Source organism: Scyliorhinus torazame, chromosome 6, assembly GCF_047496885.1.
Source record: "Scyliorhinus torazame isolate Kashiwa2021f chromosome 6, sScyTor2.1, whole genome shotgun sequence".
NCBI lineage: Eukaryota > Metazoa > Chordata > Chondrichthyes > Carcharhiniformes > Scyliorhinidae > Scyliorhinus > Scyliorhinus torazame.
The window spans coordinates 19,261,992-19,283,920 of record NC_092712.1 but is presented as its reverse complement, the minus strand read 5'-3'; the positions used below and the strand labels follow the sequence as shown (position 1 = coordinate 19,283,920).

Here is a 21,929-nt window from a genome sequence, read left to right as displayed (position 1 = left end):
CACACAGATCCAGAGCTCACCCAGTCACACCTACTGCACACAGATCCAGAGCTCACTCAGTCACACCTACTGCACACCGATCCAGAGTTCACTCAGTCACACCTACTGCACACCGATCCAGAGCTCACTCAGTCACACCTACTGCACACCGATCCAGAGCTCACTCAGTCACACCTACTGCACACCAATCCAGAGTTCACTCAGTCACACCTACTGCACACCGATCCAGAGCTCACTCAGTCACACCTACTGCACACCGATCCAGAGCTCACTCAGTCACACCTACTGCACACAGATCCAGAGCTCACTCAGTCACACCTACTGCACACCGATCCAGAGCTCACTCAGTCACACCTACTGCACACCGATCCAGAGCTCACTCAGTCACACCTACTGCACACAGATCCAATGCTCACTCAGTCACACCTACTGCACACCGATCCAGAGCTCGCTCAGTCACACCTACTGCACACCGATCCAGAGCTCACTCAGTCACACCTACTGCACACCGATCCAGAGCTCAGTCAGTCACACCTACTGCACACAGATCCAGAGCTCACCCAGTCACACCTACTGCACACAGATCCAGAGCTCACTCAGTCACACCTACTGCACACCGATCCAGAGCTCACTCAGTCACACCTACTGCACACCGATCCAGAGCTCACTCAGTCACACCTACTGCACACCGATCCAGAGCTCACTCAGTCACACCTACTGCACACCGATCCAGAGCTCACTCAGCCACACCTACTGCACACCGATCCAGAGTTCACTCAGTCACACCTACTGCACACCGATCCAGAGCTCACTCAGTCACACCTACTGCACACCGATCCAGAGCTCACTCAGTCACACCTACTGCACACCGATCCAGAGCTCACCCAGTCACACCTACTGCACACCGATCCAGAGCTCACTCAGTCACACCTACTGCACACAGATCCAGAGCTCACTCAGTCACACCTACTGCACACAGATCCAGAGCTCACTCAGTCACACCTACTGCACACCGATCCAGAGCTCACTCAGTCACACCTACTGCACACAGATCCAATGCTCACTCAGTCACACCTACTGCACACCGATCCAGATCTCGCTCAGTCACACCTACTGCACACCGATCCAGAGCTCACTCAGTCACACCTACTGCACACAGATCCAGAGCTCACTCAGTCACACCTACTGCACACCGATCCAGAGCTCACTCAGTCACACCTACTGCACACAGACCCAGAGCTCACTCAGTCACACCTACTGCACACAGATCCAGAGCTCACTCAGTCACACCTACTGCACACCGATCCAGAGCTCACTCAGTCACACCTACTGCACACAGACCCAGAGCTCACTCAGTCACACCTACTGCACACAGATCCAGAGCTCACTCAGTCACACCTACTGCACACAGATCCAGAGCTCACTCAGTCACACCTACTGTACACAGATCCAGAGCTCACTCAGTCACACCTACTGCACACAGATCCAGAGCTCCCTCAGTCACACCTACTGCACACCGATCCAGAGCTCACTCAGTCACACCTACTGCACACCGATCCAGAGCTCACTCAGTCACACCTACTGCACACTGATCCAGAGCTCACTCAGTCACACCTACTGGACACTGATCCAGACCTCATTCAGTCACACCTACTGCACACAGATCCAGAGCTCACTCAGTCACATCTACTGCACACAGATCCAGAGCTCACTCAGTCACACCTACTGCACACAGATCCAGAGCTCACTCAGTCACACCTACTGCACACAGATCCAGAGCTCACTCAGTCACACCTACTGCACACCGATCCAGAGCTCACTCAGTCACACCTACTGCACACAGATCCAATGCTCACTCAGTCACACCTACTGCACACCGATCCAGAGCTCGCTCAGTCACACCTACTGCACACCGATCCAGAGCTCACTCAGTCACACCTACTGCACACAGATCCAGAGCTCACTCAGTCACACCTACTGCACACCGATCCAGAGCTCACTCAGTCACACCTACTGCACACAGATCCAGAGCTCACTCAGTCACATCTACTGCACACAGATCCAGAGCTCACTCAGTCACACCTACTGCACACCGATCCAGAGCTCACTCAGTCACACCTACTGCACACAGATCCAGAGCTCACTCAGTCACACCTACTGCACACAGATCCAGAGCTCCCTCAGTCACACCTACTGCACACCGATCCAGAGCTCACTCAGTCACACCTACTGCACACAGATCCAGAGCTCACTCAGTCACACCTACTGCACACCGATCCAGAGCTCACTCAGTCACACCGACTGCACACAGATCCAGAGCTCACTCAGTCACACCTACTGCACACCGATCCAGAGCTCGCTCAGTCACACCTACTGCACACCGATCCAGAGCTCACTCAGTCACACCTACTGCACACAGATCCAGAGCTCACTCAGTCACACCTACTGCACACCGATCCAGAGCTCACTCAGTCAAACCTACTGCACACAGATCCAGAGCTCGCTCAGTCACACCTACTGCACACAGAGCCAGAGCTCGCTCAGTCACACCTACTGCACACCGATCCAGAGCTCACTCAGTCACACCTACTGCACACCGATCCAGAGCTCACTCAGTCACACCTACTGCACACAGATCCAGAGCTCACTCAGTCACACCGACTGCACACAGATCCAGAGCTCACTCAGTCACACCTACTGCACACCGATCCAGAGCTCACTCAGTCACACCTACTGCACACAGATCCAGAGCTCACTCAGTCACACCGACTACACACAGATCCAGAGCTCGCTCAGTCACACCTACTGCACACCGATCCAGAGCTCACTCAGTCACACCTACTGCACACCGATCCAGAGCTCGCTCAGTCACACCTACTGCACACCGATCCAGAGCTCGCTCAGTCACACCTACTGCACACCGATCCAGAGCTCGCTCAGTCACACCTACTGCACACAGATCCAGAGCTCACCCAGTCACACCTACTGCACACCGATCCAGAGCTCACTCAGTCACACCTACTGCACACAGATCCAGAGCTCACTCAGTCACACCTACTGCACACAGATCCAGAGCTCACTCAGTCACACCTACTGCACACAGATCCAGAGCTCACTCAGTTACACCTACTGCACACCGATCCAGAGCTCACTCAGTCACACCTACTGCACACAGATCCAGAGCTCACTCAGTCACACCTACTGCACACCGATCCAGAGCTCACTCAGTCACACCTACTGCACACAGATCCAGTGCTCACTCAGTCACACCTACTGCACACAGATCCAGAGCTCACTCAGTTACACCTACTGCACACCGATCCAGAGCTCACTCAGTCACACCTACTGCACACAGATCCAGTGCTCACTCAGTCACACCTACTGCACACAGATCCAGAGCTCACTCAGTCACACCTACTGCACACAGATCCAGAGCTCACTCAGTCACACCTACTGCACACCGATCCAGAGCTCACTCAGTCACACCTACTGCACACAGATCCAGAGCTCACTCAGTCACACCTACTGCACACCGATCCAGAGCTCACTCAGTCACACCTACTGCACACAGATCCAGAGTTCACTCAGTCACACCTACTGCACATCGATCCAGAGCTCACTCAGTCACACCTACTGCACACCGATCCAGAGCTCACTCAGTCACACCTACTGCACACAGATCCAGAGCTCACTCAGTCACACCTACTGCACACCGATCCAGAGCTCACTCAGTCACACCTACTGCACACAGATCCAGAGCTCACTCAGTCACACCTACTGCACACCGATCCAGAGCTCACTCAGTCACACCTACTGCACACAGATCCAGAGTTCACTCAGTCACACCTACTGCACACAGATCCAGAGCTCACTCAGTCACACCTACTGCACACCGATCCAGAGCTCACTCAGTCACACCTACTGCACACAGATCCAGAGCTCACTCAGTCACACCTACTGCACACCGATCCAGAGCTCACTCAGTCACACCTACTGCACACAGATCCAGAGCTCACTCAGTCACACCTACTGCACACCGATCCAGAGCTCGCTCAGTCACACCGACTGCACACAGATCCAGAGCTCACTCAGTCACACCTACTGCACACCGATCCAGAGCTCGCTCAGTCACACCGACTGCACACCGATCCAGAGCTCACTCAGTCACACCTACTGCACACCGATCCAGAGCTCACTCAGTCACACCTACTGCACACCGATCCAGAGCTCAGTCAGTCACACCTACTGCACACAGATCCAGAGCTCACCCAGTCACACCTACTGCACACAGATCCAGAGCTCACTCAGTCACACCTACTGCACACCGATCCAGAGCTCACTCAGTCACACCTACTGCACACCGATCCAGAGCTCAGTCAGTCACACCTACTGCACACAGATCCAGAGCTCACTCAGTAACACCTACTGCACACCGATCCAGAGCTCACTCAGTCACACCTACTGCACACCGATCCAGAGCTCACTCAGTCACACCTACTGCACACCGATCCAGAGCTCACTCAGTCACACCTACTGCACACCGATCCAGAGCTCACTCAGTCACACCTACTGCACACCGATCCAGAGCTCACTCAGTCACACCTACTGCACACCGATACAGAGTTCACTCAGTCACACCTACTGCACACCGATCCAGAGCTCACTCAGTCACACCTACTGCACACCGATCCAGAGCTCACTCAGTCACACCTACTGCACACCGATCCAGAGCTCACTCAGTCACACCTACTGCACAGAGATCCAGAGCTCACTCAGTCACACCTACTGCACACACATCCAGAGCTCACTCAGTCACACCTACTGCACACCGATCCAGAGCTCACTCAGTCACACCTACTGCACACCGATCCAGAGCTCACTCAGTCACACCTACTGCACACCGATCCAGAGTTCACTCAGTCACACCTACTGCACACCGATCCAGAGCTCACTCAGTCACACCTACTGCACACAGATCCAGAGCTCACTCAGTCACACCTATTGCACACAGATCCAGAGCTCACTCAGTCACACCTACTGCACACAGATCCAGAGCTCACTCAGTCACACCTACTGCACACCGATCCAGAGCTCACTCAGTCACACCTACTGGACACCGATCCAGAGCTCACTCAGTCACACCTACTGCACACAGATCCAGAGCTCACTCAGTCACACCTACTGCACACAGATCCAGAGCTCACTCAGTCACACCTACTGCACACAGATCCAGAGCTCACTCAGTCACACCTACTGCACACAGATCCAGAGCTCACTCAGTTACACCTACTGCACACAGATCCAGAGCTCACTCAGTCACACCTACTGCACACAGATCCAGAGCTCACTCAGTTACACCTACTGCACACCAATCCAGAGCTCACTCAGTCACACCTACTGCACACAGATCCAGAGCTCACTCAGTCACACCTACTGCACACAGATCCAGAGCTCACTCAGTCACACCTACTGCACACCGATCCAGAGCTCACTCAGTCACACCTACTGGACACCGATCCAGAGCTCACTCAGTCACACCTACTGCACACAGATCCAGAGCTCACTCAGTCACACCTACTGCACACAGATCCAGAGCTCACTCAGTCACACCTACTGCACACCGATCCAGAGCTCACTCAGTCACACCTACTGCACACCGATCTAGAGCTCACTCAGTCACACCTACTGCACACCGATCCAGAGCTCACCCAGTCACACCTACTGCACACAGATCCAGAGCTCACTCAGTCACACCTACTGCACACAGATCCAGAGCTCACTCAGTCACACCTACTGCAGACCGATCCAGAGCTCCCTCAGTCACACCTACTGCACACCGATCCAGAGCTCACTCAGTCACACCTACTGCACACCGATCCAGAGCTCACTCAGTCACACCTACTGGACACAGATCCAGAGCTCACTCAGTCACACCTACTGCACACAGATCCAGAGCTCACTCAGTCACACCTACTGCACACAGATCCAGAGCTCACTCAGTCACACCTACTGCACACCGATCCAGAGCTCACTCAGTCACACCTACTGCACACCGATCCAGAGCTCACTCAGTCACACCTACTGCACACCGATCCAGAGCTCACCCAGTCACACCTACTGCACACAGATCCAGAGCTCACTCAGTCACACCTACTGCACACAGATCCAGAGCTCACTCAGTCACACCTACTGCACACCGATCCAGAGCTCACTCAGTCACACCTACTGCACACAGATCCAGAGCTCACTCAGTCACACCTACTGCACACCGATCCAGAGCTCACTCAGTCACACCTACTGCACACCGATCCAGAGCTCACTCAGTCACACCTTCTGCACACCGATCCAGAGCTCACTCAGTCACACCTACTGCACACAGATCCAGAGCTCACTCAGTTACACCTACTGCACACCGATCCAGAGCTCACTCAGTCACACCTACTGCACACAGATCCAGAGCTCACTCAGTCACACCTACTGCACACCGATCCAGAGCTCACTCAGTCACACCTACTGCACACAGATCCAGAGCTCACCCAGTCACACCTACTGCACACCGATCCAGAGCTCACTCAGTCACACCTACTGCACACCGATCCAGAGCTCACACAGTCACACCTACTGCACACCGATCCAGAGCTCACTCAGTCACACCTACTGCACACCGATCCAGAGCTCACTCAGTCACACCTACTGCACACCGATCCAGAGCTCACTCAGTCACACCTACTGCACACAGATCCAGAGCTCACTCAGTCACACCTACTGCACACCGATCCAGAGCTCACTCAGTCACACCTACTGCACACCGATCCAGAGCTCACTCAGTCACACCTACTGCACACCGATCCAGAGCTCACTCAGTCACACCTACTGCACACAGATCCAGAGCTCACTCAGTCACACCTACTGCACACCGATCCAGAGCTCACTCAGTCACACCTACTGCACACCGATCCAGAGCTCACTCAGTCACACCTACTGCACACAGATCCAGAGCTCACTCAGTCACACCTACTGCACACAGATCCAGAGCTCACTCAGTCACACCTACTGCACACCGATCCAGAGCTCACTCAGTCACACCTACTGCACACAGATCCAGAGCTCACTCAGTCACACCTACTGCACACAGATCCAGAGCTCGCTCAGTCACACCTACTGCACACCGATCCAGAGCTCACTCAGTCACACCTACTGCACACCGATCCAGAGCTCACTCAGTCACACCTACTGCACACCGATCCAGAGCTCACTCAGTCACACCGACTGCACACCGATCCAGAGCTCACTCAGTCACACCTACTGCACACCGATCCAGAGCTCACTCAGTCACACCGACTGCACACCGATCCAGAGCTCACTCAGTCACACCGACTGCACACCGATCCAGAGCTCACTCAGTCACACCTACTGCACACAGATCCAGTGCTCACTCAGTCACACCTACTGCACACCGATCCAGAGCTCACTCAGTCACACCTACTGCACACCGATCCAGAGCTCACTCAGTCACACCTACTGCACACAGATCCAGTGCTCACTCAGTCACACCTACTGCACACCGATCCAGAGCTCACTCAGTCACACCTACTGCACACAGGTCCAGAGCTCACTCAGTCACACCTACTGCACACCGATCCAGAGCTCACTCAGTTACACCTACTGCACACCGATCCAGAGCTCACTCAGTCACACCTACTGCACACCGATCCAGAGCTCACTCAGTCACACCTACTGCACACCGATCCAGAGCTCACTCAGTCACACCTACTGCACACAGATCCAGAGCTCACTCAGTCACACCTACTGCACACAGATCCAGAGCTCACTCAGTCACACCTACTGCACACAGATCCAGAGCTCACTCAGTCACACCTACTGCACACAGATCCAGAGCTCACTCAGTCACACCTACTGCACACCGATCCAGAGCTCGCTCAGTCACACCTACTGCACACCGATCCAGAGCTCACTCAGTCACACCTACTGCACACAGATCCAGAGCTCACTCAGTCACACCTACTGCACACCGATCCAGAGCTCACTCAGTCACACCTACTGCACACCGATCCAGAGCTCACTCAGTCACACCTACTGCACACCGATCCAGAGCTCACTCAGTCACACCTACTGCACACCGATCCAGAGTTCACTCAGTCACACCTACTGCACACAGATCCAGTGCACACTCAGTCACACCTACTGCACACAGATCCAGAGCTCACTCAGTCACACCTACTGCACACAGATCCAGAGCTCACTCAGTCACACCTACTGCACACAGATCCAGAGCTCACTCAGTCACACCTACTGCACACCGATCCAGAGCTCGCTCAGTCACAGCTACTGCACACCGATCCAGAGCTCACTCAGTCACACCTACTGCACACAGATCCAGAGCTCACTCAGTCACACCTACTGCACACCGATCCAGAGCTCACTCAGTCACACCTACTGCACACCGATCCAGAGCTCACTCAGTCACACCTACTGCACACCGATCCAGAGCTCACTCAGTCACACCTACTGCACACCGATCCAGAGCTCACTCAGTCACACCTACTGCACACCGATCCAGAGCTCGCTCAGTCACACCTACTGCACACCGATCCAGAGCTCACTCAGTCACACCTACTGCACACCGATCCAGAGCTCACTCAGTCACACCTACTGCACACCGATCCAGAGCTCACTCAGTCACACCTACTGCACACCGATCCAGAGTTCACTCAGTCACACCTACTGCACACCGATCCAGAGCTCACTCAGTCACACCTACTGCACACCGAACCAGAGCTCACTCAGTCACACCTACTGCACACCGATCCAGAGCTCACTCAGTCACACCTACTGCACACCGATCCAGAGCTCACTCAGTCACACCTACTGCACACCGATCCAGAGCTCACTCAGTCACACCTACTGCACACAGATCCAGAGCTCACTCAGTCACACCTACTGCACACCGATCCAGAGCTCACTCAGTCACACCTACTGCACACAGATCCAGAGCTCACTCAGTCACACCTACTGCACACCGATCCAGAGCTCACTCAGTCACACCTACTGCACACCGATCCAGAGCTCACTCAGTCACACCTACTGCACACAGATCCAGAGCTCACTCAGTCACACCGACTACACACAGATCCAGAGCTCGCTCAGTCACACCTACTGCACACCGATCCAGAGCTCACTCAGTCACACCTACTGCACACCGATCCAGAGCTCGCTCAGTCACACCTACTGCACACCGATCCAGAGCTCGCTCAGTCACACCTACTGCACACCGATCCAGAGCTCGCTCAGTCACACCTACTGCACACAGATCCAGAGCTCACCCAGTCACACCTACTGCACACCGATCCAGAGCTCACTCAGTCACACCTACTGCACACAGATCCAGAGCTCACTCAGTCACACCTACTGCACACAGATCCAGAGCTCACTCAGTCACACCTACTGCACACAGATCCAGAGCTCACTCAGTTACACCTACTGCACACCGATCCAGAGCTCACTCAGTCACACCTACTGCACACAGATCCAGAGCTCACTCAGTCACACCTACTGCACACCGATCCAGAGCTCACTCAGTCACACCTACTGCACACAGATCCAGTGCTCACTCAGTCACACCTACTGCACACAGATCCAGAGCTCACTCAGTTACACCTACTGCACACCGATCCAGAGCTCACTCAGTCACACCTACTGCACACAGATCCAGTGCTCACTCAGTCACACCTACTGCACACAGATCCAGAGCTCACTCAGTCACACCTACTGCACACAGATCCAGAGCTCACTCAGTCACACCTACTGCACACCGATCCAGAGCTCACTCAGTCACACCTACTGCACACAGATCCAGAGTTCACTCAGTCACACCTACTGCACATCGATCCAGAGCTCACTCAGTCACACCTACTGCACACCGATCCAGAGCTCACTCAGTCACACCTACTGCACACAGATCCAGAGCTCACTCAGTCACACCTACTGCACACCGATCCAGAGCTCACTCAGTCACACCTACTGCACACAGATCCAGAGCTCACTCAGTCACACCTACTGCACACCGATCCAGAGCTCACTCAGTCACACCTACTGCACACAGATCCAGAGTTCACTCAGTCACACCTACTGCACACAGATCCAGAGCTCACTCAGTCACACCTACTGCACACCGATCCAGAGCTCACTCAGTCACACCTACTGCACACAGATCCAGAGCTCACTCAGTCACACCTACTGCACACCGATCCAGAGCTCACTCAGTCACACCTACTGCACACAGATCCAGAGCTCACTCAGTCACACCTACTGCACACCGATCCAGAGCTCGCTCAGTCACACCGACTGCACACAGATCCAGAGCTCACTCAGTCACACCTACTGCACACCGATCCAGAGCTCGCTCAGTCACACCGACTGCACACCGATCCAGAGCTCACTCAGTCACACCTACTGCACACCGATCCAGAGCTCACTCAGTCACACCTACTGCACACCGATCCAGAGCTCAGTCAGTCACACCTACTGCACACAGATCCAGAGCTCACCCAGTCACACCTACTGCACACAGATCCAGAGCTCACTCAGTCACACCTACTGCACACCGATCCAGAGCTCACTCAGTCACACCTACTGCACACCAATCCAGAGCTCAGTCAGTCACACCTACTGCACACAGATCCAGAGCTCACTCAGTAACACCTACTGCACACCGATCCAGAGCTCACTCAGTCACACCTACTGCACACCGATCCAGAGCTCACTCAGTCACACCTACTGCACACCGATCCAGAGCTCACTCAGTCACACCTACTGCACACCGATCCAGAGCTCACTCAGTCACACCTACTGCACACCGATCCAGAGCTCACTCAGTCACACCTACTGCACACCGATACAGAGTTCACTCAGTCACACCTACTGCACACCGATCCAGAGCTCACTCAGTCACACCTACTGCACACCGATCCAGAGCTCACTCAGTCACACCTACTGCACACCGATCCAGAGCTCACTCAGTCACACCTACTGCACAGAGATCCAGAGCTCACTCAGTCACACCTACTGCACACAGATCCAGAGCTCACTCAGTCACACCTACTGCACACCGATCCAGAGCTCACTCAGTCACACCTACTGCACACCGATCCAGAGCTCACTCAGTCACACCTACTGCACACCGATCCAGAGTTCACTCAGTCACACCTACTGCACACCGATCCAGAGCTCACTCAGTCACACCTACTGCACACAGATCCAGAGCTCACTCAGTCACACCTATTGCACACAGATCCAGAGCTCACTCAGTCACACCTACTGCACACAGATCCAGAGCTCACTCAGTCACACCTACTGCACACCGATCCAGAGCTCACTCAGTCACACCTACTGGACACCGATCCAGAGCTCACTCAGTCACACCTACTGCACACAGATCCAGAGCTCACTCAGTCACACCTACTGCACACAGATCCAGAGCTCACTCAGTCACACCTACTGCACACAGATCCAGAGCTCACTCAGTCACACCTACTGCACACAGATCCAGAGCTCACTCAGTTACACCTACTGCACACAGATCCAGAGCTCACTCAGTCACACCTACTGCACACAGATCCAGAGCTCACTCAGTTACACCTACTGCACACCAATCCAGAGCTCACTCAGTCACACCTACTGCACACAGATCCAGAGCTCACTCAGTCACACCTACTGCACACAGATCCAGAGCTCACTCAGTCACACCTACTGCACACCGATCCAGAGCTCACTCAGTCACACCTACTGGACACCGATCCAGAGCTCACTCAGTCACACCTACTGCACACAGATCCAGAGCTCACTCAGTCACACCTACTGCACACAGATCCAGAGCTCACTCAGTCACACCTACTGCACACCGATCCAGAGCTCACTCAGTCACACCTACTGCACACCGATCTAGAGCTCACTCAGTCACACCTACTGCACACCGATCCAGAGCTCACCCAGTCACACCTACTGCACACAGATCCAGAGCTCACTCAGTCACACCTACTGCACACAGATCCAGAGCTCACTCAGTCACACCTACTGCAGACCGATCCAGAGCTCCCTCAGTCACACCTACTGCACACCGATCCAGAGCTCACTCAGTCACACCTACTGCACACCGATCCAGAGCTCACTCAGTCACACCTACTGGACACAGATCCAGAGCTCACTCAGTCACACCTACTGCACACAGATCCAGAGCTCACTCAGTCACACCTACTGCACACAGATCCAGAGCTCACTCAGTCACACCTACTGCACACCGATCCAGAGCTCACTCAGTCACACCTACTGCACACCGATCCAGAGCTCACTCAGTCACACCTACTGCACACCGATCCAGAGCTCACCCAGTCACACCTACTGCACACAGATCCAGAGCTCACTCAGTCACACCTACTGCACACAGATCCAGAGCTCACTCAATCACACCTACTGCACACCGATCCAGAGCTCACTCAGTCACACCTACTGCACACAGATCCAGAGCTCACTCAGTCACACCTACTGCACACCGATCCAGAGCTCACTCAGTCACACCTACTGCACACCGATCCAGAGCTCACTCAGTCACACCTTCTGCACACCGATCCAGAGCTCACTCAGTCACACCTACTGCACACAGATCCAGAGCTCACTCAGTCACACCTACTGCACACCGATCCAGAGCTCACTCAGTCACACCTACTGCACACCGATCCAGAGCTCACTCAGTCACACCTACTGCACACAGATCCAGAGCTCACCCAGTCACCCCTACTGCACACCGATCCAGAGCTCACTCAGTCACACCTACTGCACACCGATCCAGAGCTCACACAGTCACACCTACTGCACACCGATCCAGAGCTCACTCAGTCACACCTACTGCACACCGATCCAGAGCTCACTCAGTCACACCTACTGCACACCGATCCAGAGCTCACTCAGTCACACCTACTGCACACAGATCCAGAGCTCACTCAGTCACACCTACTGCACACCGATCCAGAGCTCACTCAGTCACACCTACTGCACACCGATCCAGAGCTCACTCAGTCACACCTACTGCACACCGATCCAGAGCTCACTCAGTCACACCTACTGCACACAGATCCAGAGCTCACTCAGTCACACCTACTGCACACCGATCCAGAGCTCACTCAGTCACACCTACTGCACACCGATCCAGAGCTCACTCAGTCACACCTACTGCACACAGATCCAGAGCTCACTCAGTCACACCTACTGCACACAGATCCAGAGCTCACTCAGTCACACCTACTGCACACCGATCCAGAGCTCACTCAGTCACACCTACTGCACACAGATCCAGAGCTCACTCAGTCACACCTACTGCACACAGATCCAGAGCTCGCTCAGTCACACCTACTGCACACCGATCCAGAGCTCACTCAGTCACACCTACTGCACACCGATCCAGAGCTCACTCAGTCACACCCACTGCACACCGATCCAGAGCTCACTCAGTCACACCGACTGCACACCGATCCAGAGCTCACTCAGTCACACCTACTGCACACCGATCCAGAGCTCACTCAGTCACACCGACTGCACACCGATCCAGAGCTCACTCAGTCACACCGACTGCACACCGATCCAGAGCTCACTCAGTCACACCTACTGCACACAGATCCAGTGCTCACTCAGTCACACCTACTGCACACCGATCCAGAGCTCACTCAGTCACACCTACTGCACACCGATCCAGAGCTCACTCAGTCACACCTACTGCACACAGATCCAGTGCTCACTCAGTCACACCTACTGCACACCGATCCAGAGCTCACTCAGTCACACCTACTGCACACAGGTCCAGAGCTCACTCAGTCACACCTACTGCACACCGATCCAGAGCTCACTCAGTTACACCTACTGCACACCGATCCAGAGCTCACTCAGTCACACCTACTGCACACCGATCCAGAGCTCACTCAGTCACACCTACTGCACACCGATCCAGAGCTCACTCAGTCACACCTACTGCACACAGACCCAGAGCTCACTCAGTCACACCTACTGCACACAGATCCAGAGCTCACTCAGTCACACCTACTGCACACAGATCCAGAGCTCACTCAGTCACACCTACTGCACACAGATCCAGAGCTCACTCAGTCACACCTACTGCACACCGATCCAGAGCTCGCTCAGTCACACCTACTGCACACCGATCCAGAGCTCACTCAGTCACACCTACTGCACACAGATCCAGAGCTCACTCAGTCACACCTACTGCACACCGATCCAGAGCTCACTCAGTCACACCTACTGCACACCGATCCAGAGCTCACTCAGTCACACCTACTGCACACCGATCCAGAGCTCACTCAGTCACACCTACTGCACACCGATCCAGAGTTCACTCAGTCACACCTACTGCACACAGATCCAGTGCACACTCAGTCACACCTACTGCACACAGATCCAGAGCTCACTCAGTCACACCTACTGCACACAGATCCAGAGCTCACTCAGTCACACCTACTGCACACAGATCCAGAGCTCACTCAGTCACACCTACTGCACACCGATCCAGAGCTCGCTCAGTCACAGCTACTGCACACCGATCCAGAGCTCGCTCAGTCACACCTACTGCACACAGATCCAGAGCTCACTCAGTCACACCTACTGCACACCGATCCAGAGCTCACTCAGTCACACCTACTGCACACCGATCCAGAGCTCACTCAGTCACACCTACTGCACACCGATCCAGAGCTCACTCAGTCACACCTACTGCACACCGATCCAGAGCTCACTCAGTCACACCTACTGCACACCGATCCAGAGCTCGCTCAGTCACACCTACTGCACACCGATCCAGAGCTCACTCAGTCACACCTACTGCACACCGATCCAGAGCTCACTCAGTCACACCTACTGCACACCGATCCAGAGCTCACTCAGTCACACCTACTGCACACCGATCCAGAGTTCACTCAGTCACACCTACTGCACACCGATCCAGAGCTCACTCAGTCACACCTACTGCACACCGAACCAGAGCTCACTCAGTCACACCTACTGCACACCGATCCAGAGCTCACTCAGTCACACCTACTGCACACCGATCCAGAGCTCACTCAGTCACACCTACTGCACACCGATCCAGAGCTCACTCAGTCACACCTACTGCACACCGATCCAGAGCTCACTCAGTCACACCTACTGCACACAGATCCAGAGCTCACTCAGTCACACCTACTGCACACCGATCCAGAGCTCACTCAGTCACACCTACTGCACACCGATCCAGAGCTCACTCAGTCACACCTACTGCACACAGATCCAGAGCTCACTCAGTCACACCTACTGCACACCGATCCAGAGCTCACTCAGTCACACCTACTGCACACCGATCCAGAGCTCACTCAGTCACACCTACTGCACACCGATCCAGAGCTCACTCAGTCACACCTACTGCACACAGATCCAGAGCTCACTCAGTCACACCTACTGCACACCGATCCAGAGCTCACTCAGTCACACCTACTGCACACCGATCCAGAGCTCACTCAGTCACACCTACTGCACACCGATCCAGAGCTCACTCAGTCACACCTACTGCACACAGATCCAGAGCTCACTCAGTCACACCTACTGCACACCGATCCAGAGCTCACTCAGTCACACCTACTGCACACAGATCCAGAGCTCACTCAGTCACACCTACTGCACACCGATCCAGAGCTCACTCAGTCACACCTACTGCACACAGATCCAGAGCTCACTCAGTCACACCTACTGCACACCGATCCAGAGCTCACTCAGTCACACCTACTGCACACCGATCCAGAGCTCACTCAGTCACACCTACTGCACACAGATCCAGAGCTCACTCAGTCACACCTACTGCACACCGATCCAGAGCTCACTCAGTCACACCTACTGCACACCGATCCAGAGCTCACCCAGTCACACCTACTGCACACCGATCCAGAGCTCACTCAGTTACACCTACTGCACACAGATCCAGAGCTCACTCAGTCACACCTACTGCACACCGATCCAGAGCTCACTCAGTCACACCTACTGCACACAGATCCAGAGCTCACTCAGTCACACCTACTGCACACCGATCCAGAGCTCACTCAGTCACACATACTGCACACAGATCCAGAGCTCACCCAGTCACACCTACTGCACACCGATCCAGAGCTCACTCAGTCACACCGACTGCACACCGATCCAGAGCTCACTCAGTCACACCTACTGCACACAGATCCAGAGCTCACTCAGTCACACCTACTGCACACCGATCCAGAGCTCACTCAGTCACACATACTGCACACAGATCCAGAGCTCACCCAGTCACACCTACTGCACACCGATCCAGAGCTCACTCAGTCACACATACTGCACACAGATCCAGAGCTCACTCAGTCACACCTACTGCACACCGATCCAGAGCTCACCCAGTCACACCTACTGCACACCGATCCAGAGCTCACTCAGTCACACATACTGCACACAGATCCAGAGCTCACTCAGTCACACCTACTGCACACCGATCCAGAGCTCACTCAGTCACAATGCCTTGGTCGCCCTGATGATGCCCCAGGTTGATGGGGGTGAGGCTCTGCCGGGGCTGTGTGTGGGGGCAGGAGATGTTGGCTCCCTTTGCCAGGGACGGAGGGAGCCCGGCTGCTCCTCGCGGGCTGCTCTGCCACCTCCTGTGGGCGAGGCACTGCCGGCCCCTGCCCCGCGCCGCTGCCACTTTCCCCCATCACTGAGGCACTTTGTGACTCGGCCGCCTCGCCGATGCTGAGTCATCGTCGCCCGGATCCCCGGCCGGGACCGGCAGAGGCGACCGTGCATTCAGGTGAAATATCCCCCCTTCTCCGCCTCCCCCCCGGGACTGGAGCCCGGGGCTCGGGGTCTCCCCCGGGACTGGAGCCCAGGGCTCGGGGTCCCCCCAGGGCTCGGGGTCCCCCCCTGTGACTGGAGCCCGGGGCTCGGGGTCTCCCCCCCCCCCCCCCCGGGACTGGAGCCCAGGGCTCGGGGTCCCCCCAGGGTTCGGGGTCTCCCCCGGGACTGGAGCCCAGGGCTCGGGGTCCCCCCAGGGTTCGGGGTCTCCCCCGGGACTGGAGCCCAGGGCTCGGGGTCTCCCCCAGGGCTCGGGGTCCCCCCCCTGTGACTGGAGCCCAGGGCTCGGGGCTTTGCTCCTTCATCCCCCAGCCGGCTGTGCTCCACTCAATCCGCAAACTCTGCTCAAGGAAGTCTGGCAGCAATCAATCTCCCATCTTGTGGAACTGGGTCTTTCTGTGTGTATTGGGGAGGGGGGGTCTGATCCTGTGTAACTGGGCTCTTTCTGTGTGTATTGGGGAGGGGGGGTCTGATCCTGTGTAACTGGGTCTTTCTGTGTGTATTGGGGAGGGGGTTGTCTGATCCTGTGTAACTGGGTCTTTCTGTGTGTATTGGGGAGGGGGGGTCTGATCCTGTGTAACTGGGCTCTTTCTGTGTGTATTGGGGAGGGGGGGTCTGATCCTGTGTAACTGGGTCTTTCTGTGTGTATTGGGGAGGGGGTTGTCTGATCCTGTGTAACTGGGTCTTTCTGTGTGTATTGGGGAGGGGGGGTCTGATCCTGTGTAACTGGGCTCTTTCTGTGTGTATTGGGGAGGGGGGGTCTGATCCTGTGTAACTGGGTCTTTCTGTGTGTATTGGGGAGGGGGTTGTCTGATCCTGTGTAACTGGGTCTTTCTGTGTGTATTGGGGAGGGGGGGTCTGATCCTGTGTAACTGGGCTCTTTCTGTGTGTATTGGGGAGGGGGGGTCTGATCCTGTGTAACTGGGTCTTTCTGTGTGTATTGGGGAGGGGGTTGTCTGATCCTGTGTAACTGGGTCTTTCTGTGTGTATTGGGGAGGGGGGGTGACTGATCCTGTGTAACTGGGTCTTTCTGTGTGTATTGGGGAGGGTGTGTGTCTGATCCTGTGTAACTGGGCTCTTTCTGTGTGTATTGAGGAGAGTGTGTGTCTGATCCTGTGTAACTGGGCTCTTTCTGTGTGTATTGGGGAGGGGGGGTGACTGATCCTGTGTAACTGGGTCTTTCTGTGTGTATTGGGGAGGGTGTGTGTCTGATCCTGTGTAACTGGGCTCTTTCTGTGTGTATTGAGGAGGGTGTGTGTCTGATCCTGTGTAACTGGGTCTTTCTGTGTGTATTGAGGAGGGTGTGTGTCTGATCCTGTGTAACTGGGCTCTCTCTCTGTGTAATGGTGAGGGGGGTGTCTGATCCTGTGTAACTGGGTCTTTCTGTGTGTATTGAGGAGGGTGTGTGTCTGATCCTGTGTAACTGGGCTCTCTCTCTGTGTAATGGTGAGGGGGGTGTCTGATCCTGTGTAACTGGGCTCTTTCTGTGTGTATTGGGGAGGGTGTGTGTCTGATCCTGTGTAACTGGGCTCTTTCTGTGTGTATTGGGGAGGGGGGGTGACTGATCCTGTGTAACTGGGTCTTTCTGTGTGTATTGGGGAGGGGGGGTGTCTGATCCTGTGTAACTGGGTCTTTCTGTGTGTATTGGGGAGGGGGGGTCTGATCCTGTGTAACTGGGTCTTTCTGTGTGTATTGGGGAGAGTGTGTGAGTGATCCTGTGTAACTGGGTCTTTCTGTGTGTATTGGGGAGGGTGTGTGTCTGATCCTGTGTAACTGGGCTCTTTCTGTGTGTATTGAGCAGGGGGGGGGGGGGTGTCTGATCCTGTGTAACTGGGTCTTTCTGTGTGTATTGGGGAGGGTGTGTGTCTGATCCTGTGTAACTGGGTCTTTCTGTGTGTATTGAGCAGGGGGGGGGGTGTCTGATCCTGTGTAACTGGGTCTTTCTGTGTGTATTGGGGAGGGGGGGGGGGTGTCTGATCCTGTGTAACTGGGCTCTTTCTGTGTGTATTGGGGAGGGGGAGTCTGATCCTGTGTAACTGGGCTCTTTCTGTGTGTATTGGGGAGGGTGTGTGTCTGATCCTGTGTAACTGGGTCTTTCTGTGTGTATTGGGGAGGGTGTGTGTCTGATCCTGTGTAACTGGGCTCTTTCTGTGTGTATTGGGGAGGGGGGGTGACTGATCCTGTGTAACTGGGCTCTTTCTGTGTGTATTGGGGAGGGTGTGTGTCTGATCCTGTGTAACTGGGTCTTTCTGTGTGTATTGGGGAGGGTGTGTGTCTGCTCCTGTGTAACTGGGTCTTTCTGTGTGTATTGAGGAGAGTGTGTGTCTGATCCTGTGTAACTGCGCTCTTTCTGTGTAATGGTGAGGGGGGTGGTGATCCTGTGTAACTGGGCTCTCTCTCTGTGTAATGGTGAGGGGGGTGTCTGATCCTGTGTAACTGGGTCTTTCTGTGTGTATTGGGGAGGGGGGGTGACTGATCCTGTGTAACTGGGTCTTTCTGTGTGTATTGGAGAGGGGGGGGCGGTGACTGATCCTGTGTAACTGGGTCTTTCTGTGTGTATTGGGGAGGGTGTGTGTCTGATCCTGTGTAACTGGGTCTTTCTGTGTGTATTGGGGAGGGGGGGTCTGATCCTGTGTAACTGGGTCTTTCTGTGTGTATTGGGGAGGGGGGGGTGACTGATCCTGTGTAACTGGGTCTTTCTGTGTGTATTGGGGAGGGGGGCTGTCTGATCCTGTGTAACTGGGCTCTTTCTGTGTGTATTGGGGAGGGTGTGTGTCTGATCCTGTGTAACTGGGCTCTCTCTCTGTGTAATGGTGAGGGGGTGTCTGATCCTGTGTAACTGGGTCTTTCTGTGTGTATTGGGGAGGGGGGGTGACTGATCCTGTGTAACTGGGTCTTTCTGTGTGTATTGGGGAGGGGGGGGTGTCTGATCCTGTGTAACTGGGTCTTTCTGTGTGTATTGGGGAGGGTGGGTGTCTGATCCTGTGTAACTGGGTCTTTCTGTGTGTATTGGGGAGGGTGTGTGTCTGATCCTGTGTAACTGGGTCTTTCTGTGTGTATTGAGGAGGGTGTGTGTCTGATCCTGTGTAACTGGGTCTTTCTGTGTGTATTGGGGAGGGGGGGGCTGATCCTGTGTAACTGGGTCTTTCTGTGTGTATTGGGGAGGGCGTGTGTCTGATCCTGTGTAAATGGCCTCTTTCTGTGTGTATTGGGGAGGGGGGGTCTGATCCTGTGTAACTGGGTCTTTCTGTGTGTATTGGGGAGGGGGTTGTCTGATCCTGTGTAACTGGGTCTTTCTGTGTGTATTGGGGAGGGGGGGTGACTGATCCTGTGTAACTGGGTCTTTCTGTGTGTATTGGGGAGGGTGTGTGTCTGATCCTGTGTAACTGGGCTCTTTCTGTGTGTATTGAGGAGAGTGTGTGTCTGATCCTGTGTAACTGGGCTCTTTCTGTGTGTATTGGGGAGGGGGGGTGACTGATCCTGTGTAACTGGGTCTTTCTGTGTGTATTGGGGAGGGTGTGTGTCTGATCCTGTGTAACTGGGCTCTTTCTGTGTGTATTGAGGAGGGTGTGTGTCTGATCCAGTGTAACTGGGTCTTTCTGTGTGTATTGAGGAGGGTGTGTGTCTGATCCTGTGTAACTGGGCTCTCTCTCTGTGTAATGGTGAGGGGGGTGTCTGATCCTGTGTAACTGGGTCTTTCTGTGTGTATTGAGGAGGGTGTGTGTCTGATCCTGTGTAACTGGGCTCTCTCTCTGTGTAATGGTGAGGGGGGTGTCTGATCCTGTGTAACTGGGCTCTTTCTGTGTGTATTGGGGAGGGTGTGTGTCTGATCCTGTGTAACTGGGCTCTTTCTGTGTGTATTGGGGAGGGGGGGTGACTGATCCTGTGTAACTGGGTCTTTCTGTGTGTATTGGGGAGGGGGGGTGTCTGATCCTGTGTAACTGGGTCTTTCTGTGTGTATTGGGGAGGGGGGGTCTGATCCTGTGTAACTGGGTCTTTCTGTTTGTATTGGGGAGAGTGTGTGAGTGATCCTGTGTAACTGGGTCTTTCTGTGTGTATTGGGGAGGGTGTGTGTCTGATCCTGTGTAACTGGGCTCTTTCTGTGTGTATTGAGCAGGGGGGGGGGTGTCTGATCCTGTGTAACTGGGTCTTTCTGTGTGTATTGGGGAGGGTGTGTGTCTGATCCTGTGTAACTGGGTCTTTCTGTGTGTATTGAGCAGGGGGGGGGTGTCTGATCCTGTGTAACTGGGTCTTTCTGTGTGTATTGGGGAGGGGGGGGGGTGTCTGATCCTGTGTAACTGGGCTCTTTCTGTGTGTATTGGGGAGGGGGAGTCTGATCCTGTGTAACTGGGCTCTTTCTGTGTGTATTGGGGAGGGTGTGTGTCTGATCCTGTGTAACTGGGTCTTTCTGTGTGTATTGGGGAGGGTGTGTGTCTGATCCTGTGTAACTGGGCTCTTTCTGTGTGTATTGGGGAGGGGGGGTGACTGATCCTGTGTAACTGGGCTCTTTCTGTGTGTATTGGGGAGGGTGTGTGTCTGATCCTGTGTAACTGGGTCTTTCTGTGTGTATTGGGGAGGGTGTGTGTCTGCTCCTGTGTAACTGGGTCTTTCTGTGTGTATTGAGGAGAGTGTGTGTCTGATCCTGTGTAACTGCGCTCTTTCTGTGTAATGGTGAGGGGGGTGGTGATCCTGTGTAACTGGGCTCTCTGTGTAATGGTGAGGGGGGTGTCTGATCCTGTGTAACTGGGTCTTTCTGTGTGTATTGGGGAGGGGGGGTGACTGATCCTGTGTAACTGGGTCTTTCTGTGTGTATTGGAGAGGGGGGGGCGGTGACTGATCCTGTGTAACTGGGTCTTTCTGTGTGTATTGGGGAGGGTGTGTGTCTGATCCTGTGTAACTGGGTCTTTCTGTGTGTATTGGGGAGGGGGGGTCTGATCCTGTGTAACTGGGTCTTTCTGTGTGTATTGGGGAGGGGGGGGGTGACTGATCCTGTGTAACTGGGTCTT

At 54.6% G+C, this 21,929-nt stretch overlaps 1 protein-coding gene across 3 annotated transcripts in view; it reads left to right on the top strand.

Annotated features, from left to right (window-relative positions):
• The window catches only part of LOC140424700 (riboflavin transporter 2-like), a 204,472-nt gene that overhangs the window by 122,852 nt on the left and 59,691 nt on the right, over positions 1 to 21,929 (top strand). For 2 of the 3 annotated variants that reach the window (XM_072507991.1, XM_072507990.1), the window contains exon 1: positions 16,754 to 16,879. The exons of the other annotated variant lie outside the window; for it this stretch is intronic. The gene's annotated coding sequence lies outside the window, so the exon portion shown is untranslated. Of the gene's footprint in view, positions 1 to 16,753; positions 16,880 to 21,929 lie in introns of those variants that run through there. 3 annotated transcript variants of the gene reach the window in all.